At 27.7% G+C, this 6655-nt stretch overlaps 2 pseudogenes; one reads left to right on the forward strand and one right to left on the reverse strand.

Annotated features, from left to right (window-relative positions):
- LOC106336453 overlaps window positions 1-1738 on the forward strand; it is a 2511-nt pseudogene extending 773 nt beyond the window's left edge.
- Window positions 1739-4782: 3044 nt separating this feature from the next.
- LOC106302976 lies at window positions 4783-6273 on the reverse strand (annotated as a pseudogene).
- Between the last annotated feature and the right edge of the window lie 382 nt (window positions 6274-6655).

A 6655-nucleotide genomic window follows, 5' to 3' on the forward strand; every position in this document is an offset into this window, starting at 1 on the left:
ATATATTGTCTTGTTATGCTTTAATAATATAAAATCTTATCCTCCAATCACTCAACATGATTTTAAAGCACCCGTGACTTTAAAAATGGCATAACCTTATCTTGCAACCACTCAACATGATTCAATACTGTTGTTCAGTGTCCGTGACTTTTCCATCAATGTTATCCATCAATTTTGGCTTTAAATGACATAACCTTATCTTGCAACCACTCAACATGATTCAATTATGCTTTTAAGTGCCCGTGACTTTTTCATCAACCTTATCTTCTAGCCACTCAATGTGATTTAATAATACTGTCAAGTGCCCGTGACTTTATCTTTAATGTAAGAATCTTATTCTCCAACCACTCAACATGATCCAACGGTTTCATTGTCTTATAAATATGGACTCATTCTTTCATTGATGTACCAATACCACAATGGATCCATCAGAAATTCCTTTTGATATGGATCCATCAGAACTTTTTTTGATATTGAAGCTTACAAAAAACAATCTGAAATTGAAGAAAGGTATATTCTCAACTAGTTTAGGGAGCGTCGAAAGAAAATAGAGGAAGACTATCCATCTCGTAGCAAGAGAAGATACCACAAGAGAGATCATGCAGCGGCAAATCAAAGATTGATTGACGACTACTTTTCCAATAAACCTACATATGACGATGCAATGTTTCGTCGACGATTTCGGATGCGAAAACATGTTTTTCTCCGAATCGTAGGGGACCTATCAAGAAGTGACGATTACTACACTCAACGATATGACGCAGCTAATAAAGAAGGTATATCTCCATTAGCGAAATGTACCACAGCCATGCGAATGTTAGCATATGGTATGGCGGTCGACGCGGTTGATGAATACATCAAAATTGGAGGCACAACAGCTTTGGAGTGCTTGCGTAGGTTCTGCAAGGGAATCATACAAATGTACGAGCAAGTGTATCTCAGAGCCCCAACTGAAGTTGACCTGCAAAGAATTTTGCATGTTAGTGAAATGCTAGGGTTCCCGGGGATGATTGGGAGTATTGATTGCATGAACTGGGAATGAAAAAATTGTCCTAAAGCTTGGGAAGGACAATATATTCGGGGAGTTAAGGGAACTACCACTGTTATTCTTGAAGCGGTTGCAACCCATGATCTATGGATCTGGCTTGCCTTTTTTGGATGTCCAGGCACATTGAACGATATAAACGTTCTAGATCGTTCACCAGTGTTCAATGCTGTTGAACAAGGAAATACTCCAAGAGTTAACTTCTTCGCGAACCAACGACCTTACAATATGGCGTACTATCTAGCTGACGGTATTTATCCTTCTTATCCTACTTTGGTCAAATCGATTAGGCTTCCTCAAAGTGAACTGGACAAGTTATTTGCACCAGTTCAGGAGGGATGTCGGAAGGACATTGAATGTGCATTCGGAGTGTTGCAGGCTCGATTTAAAATCATTCGCGAACCAGCTCGCTTGTGGGAAATTTCTGATTTGGCTATCATAATGAGGTCGAGTATCTTGCATAATATGATTGTTGAGGATGAACGAGATACATATGCTCAACACTGGACTGATTATGATCAACCTGAGGAGGCAAATGTATCTAATGCTCCACAACCATTTACCGAAGTGTTACCTGCATTTGCAAATCACGTTCGTGCTAGTTCCGAGTTGCGTGATTCAAACGTGCATCACGAATTGCAAGTAGATCTAGTCAAACACATATGCCAAAAATTCAGAATGTTCTGTGGTTAGAAATATTTCTAAGTTTGTGAGTTAAGTTTATTGTACTAATTATGCTATGTGTGTTTTATTATTTGTGTTGTATGCTTATTAATGTATTGTATTGAATTTTAAGTTTTTGTAATTCTATTTTTTATTAATACCTCTTTATATTTTTTATATTTAATAATTGATATTTTTATTGAAATTATAAAATTAAACATAAATTAATTAATCATTTATATAGCTTTTGAATATTGTAATTTAATTTAAACTAATAATTATTATTAATATGTAACTACAAAATAAAATATGTAAAACAAAACAAAAATATGGAAAATAAAAATGGTAAGGTAGGGTGTTGATATTTATTAAACGAATCATTGTAGAGTATAGAAAATGAGTGGGTGTTGAATTATTAAGTGGAAGAGAGAGAAACTGATGTGGAAGAAAGAGAAGATGATGTGGAGTGTGTTGTGTGTTGAGTCTATTGTATATAGTCTTAGTTTTAAATCATGTAAATTGTTTAATTTGTTATTACATTGTTATATTTTTTGATAATCTAGGTAATCCGGACACCCCTGAGAAAACTCGACTAGTGCCTAAGTACATTGTTATATTGTATTGTAGTAAATTGATAGGTGACTACTTTTAGGGATTTGATTGTTACTTTTAGGGATTTGGGTGTTACTTTTAGGAATCTAATATACTCCACTTTAGGGTCATATTTTTTATCTACCATTAACAAGTCATAATAAAATCACTTAAAGAATTAGTTTATATGACATATTTGATTATTTACATTAATAATAAACCAACAATAAATTTGACTTAATTTTTTTGTAATTATAAAAAATCTGTTGAGAAATAATCTAACAAAATTATATTTAAAAATTTAAATATATTTATAAAATAAAATACTAATTAACTTCATAATTAGTAATATAATATAGTTATAAATCAATGTTAACTAAACTTTTATTATAAAACAAGAAAATAAAATTATATAGTATTTTTATATAAATTGTATAACTATATTCTGTATTATATAAAAATAGAAGTGTTATATAAATTAAATATGACAAATTAAATTAAATAAGTAAATTAACAAATTTTATTTTTTAAATTGTTTTATTTAAATAAATTAGCACTCATCATTAAAATGGGTTAAAATTTGTAAACTATATAATATTTTATACAAAAATAAATTTATTAACATAGGCTAAACTTTTATATCTACAACTATATATTATCCTTTTATTTATTTTTAGGCACTCAATAATAAATTGTTTAAAATGGTTATATATAAAAATTTAAAAGTATATAATAACACTTAGTTCATATACTATTTAAAAATCTGTTATTATAAAATTATGAATTTTTAGTAATTCATTTAAAATATTAATGACACATTAAGTTATAAATATAGCTTTTTAATTAAAACAAACCTTGTTGAGAAAATTATAGAAAATATTGCAAAAAAAATCAAATATTTTTTATAAAATAATGTATTAATGTCGTAACAAAAACAAATACAAAATTCATATTATCTTTCAAACTCAGGTTGTGTAATTTTTCAATGTTTTCTTTAAAAAAATATAAAATTTTGAAAATAAATATTGAAACTAAAAATGATAATATTTCAAATTTTAGAAAATATAAAATCATAGATGATAAAGAATAACTTTTTGAAATGCACCACGAAAAAACTAATTGTATATGTTGTAAAAATTAAAGCAATCTAATATTTTGAAATATTAATCAAAAATAAAAAGAAAACTTGATATCATAACATCCAAAAATATCTTATATCAATAAAACTTATCAAAATAATATGATAAGTGCTACTATGTATAAAATTTACTAAAATAATAGGACTATATTATTTAAACAAAATAATGGTTTTACATATAAATCCCGTAAAATACTAAAATAATATGTTAAAGATATTTTTTAAACACAACATGTAAATATAAATTATCTTAAACACAATTATTTTCTATAATATAAATAAATAAATTTTAAAAATATATTATAGCAAAATATACAAGTTAAAGAAAAAACATATTTTGAACGAGGTTATCTATTTGATTATTTCATATTGTTATTTTATTATACCTAACACGAAAATATTTTAGTAAGTAATAAAAATTAATAGCAAAGTAAAATGTATTAAAAATCAGAATATATTAATAATTTCGAATAAGAAATATAAACAATAATACTATTTAGTTACAAAATATATTTAACTGTACCTAACTCGAAAATACCTAAAATTTGGTTAAAAACTTTTCAAAAGTTGAAATTACCTAAAATTTTAAAAAACAGTATTAAAATATAAAAAATTCTTAGAAACATCTTACATTTTGAAAAAGAAAGCATACTACTTAGACAATAAGAACAAATGATTATCTTTTAAAAATATTTCCAAAAAACAATTTTATCCCAATAAATAAAATGTTAATTACCATTACTTCAATTCACTAAATATTTATTTATTTTTAATAATAAGTATTTAATATTAACTAAGGTTCATAAAATATTTATTTTGATACTAAGACTATAACCTGAATACTAAAAAAATTAGTTCTTACGTCATTTAAATAAAGATATAGTTTTTATGTATGAATCAAAAGATATGGCTAAAGAGTATAATACAAATATTAACAGTAGTGTTCCAACATCTTATATGCATTAAAAATAATATAGTATATAAAATCTATAATTTTATAAATTATATAAATACATATAAATTTCATTTTATACATTTAGAAATACAAATAAAGAAATAGTTAAATATAATAATTTAAAGAGCACACTTTTACCAACAAACATAAATTACAATAATAATAACACATTATATTTTTTTTTTTTTCAAAATTAAAATTTAATAAATTCATTACGTTTTGGATTTAAAAATTATTATAAAAGAGCAAGACAATTAGAATAGATTCGTGCGTAGTGTGAATATAAAATCTAGTTCATTCAATAAAATCTGACTTGTTTATTAAAAACAAATACTAATCCTATTCAACGATGGAAACTACGGAAACCAAATTGATGCATGTAGCTTGGAGTTAAGTCTTTCGTTGCGTGTTCCACTGAATCCAACCAAGACGATCTTCAACAGACATACTAACAAATATGTCTCTCATTTCAAGCTTTTGAATCATGGAAAGAGCTTTGTATTGGACATGGTTGGACAAATTAGGAATCTCTTTGATAGCCTCCCAAACATTGATCTTCTTGTTTTCCTCAACCATTGATCTTCCTTGCATTATGTGAATCATCATCTGTTTAGTGGCTGACTCAACTGATCTTAGTTCTGTGCAAATCTTTGCCAAAAGATCATTGTCCTTAACTGATGCATAGTCTGATGAATCACCAAACATCAGTTTAGGTTTCACGAATTTCATGAACCTCGTCATCTTCGTCATCATCATTAGTAAGATCCACTTCTTGTTTCAGTATCTCGTTCTTTCTCACTTCGCATGGTTGAGAATGTGATCTCGCAAGTCTCCTCATTCCCCCAAATACTAGCTTCATATTCTCATATTCTTCATATTTCTCGTTACGCATATGCCTTTGATTAGGAAAATCCTAGTCAAAACAAGGATGCGTGTTATCAACAATGTAAAATAGAATAACTACACGAAGAAGTAGAACAAATAAAGAAGGAAAAAGAAACTTACTCTAAGGTAAGCATTCCACACTTCATCAGGAGCCGTGAACTTCTTTGTGATTGGATTCCATTGAACCTTAGAATCAAAATGCAGAAGATTGACAAAATCTCGGTAATGGTTCTTCAAGATCTTCATTCAGTTGTTAAAATTCTTATAAGTCTTCCGGCTATTAAATTTGTCGTTAAGAACTGAAAGTATCTTTGTCTCAACGGTTTTCTTGAACATTTTTCCATTGGGATCAGCCCATCCCTCCTTGAAGCAACTTGCTACTAGCTCAATCAGCAATTTGCTCTCTTCTGGTCTCCATTGAATGTATTCACCTTTTCCTTGTCTTTGATTTACCATCAAGATGATTGTTACAGTCACTGATACCTAAAACTAAAACACAAGTGTCTAGAATAAGTTGGAGTTCACTTAGTTCAGACAGATGTAACTGGTTTTGGTTATATCTTGTAAGATTTTTGCCCATTAAACCAGAAACTGAAAATATAAATTCCTCAATAAAGCAGAATAGTTTGAAGAAAGTAGAAAAAGACGTACCATTGATCATATACAAACTTGAGACAATTATTCATAACTAGATAGCTAAAAACATCACAATATAACTTGCGACGAAACCACTAATACAGACACCAAAACACAATCAAGAAATTAAAGTTGCTTTTGTCTGTACCTTTTTTATAAGATGAACATGATCTAATTTAACAAGGTTTTCATCTACTTTATATACCTAAAACTAAACGTGTTTTGATCAAACTACTATTTTCGCCAAGACGTTACATAAAATGATTATCATGAGCAGTTCATTTTTGAAAAAAAAATCAGGAAAAGCAGATATAATATGATGAGTTGAGAGATCTAAACCTGGAAGTGAAACAGGAACATAGATCGGCGGTTATGGGTTCTGAAAATATCGTACTGTTATTCTCGGTGTGCCGTAGTATTTAAGAAGATCTTAGGAATCGGCTATCTATCTGCTTTATACATTTCTGTGTATTTTGAAATCTTTCAGTGTTTATTACAAGGGTGTTATTCAATCATGCATTTTAAAATAACTGAAATCCAGATATAATGTTATTAAATTAATCATTTATTATCATATTTTATTACTATTAGATTTTTATTGGTAAAAATGAATTATTGTTATTAGATTTTATATTTGTAATCATGTATCATAAATTTTTAAATCTGATTTTATTCAATTAATATTTCAAATCATTTATTAAAATTTATTGTTATTTAAAACTATGTGATTTTAATTTTTGTA

This window comes from Brassica oleracea, chromosome C1 (genome assembly GCF_000695525.1).
Source record: "Brassica oleracea var. oleracea cultivar TO1000 chromosome C1, BOL, whole genome shotgun sequence".
Classification (NCBI taxonomy): Eukaryota; Viridiplantae; Streptophyta; class Magnoliopsida; order Brassicales; family Brassicaceae; genus Brassica; species Brassica oleracea.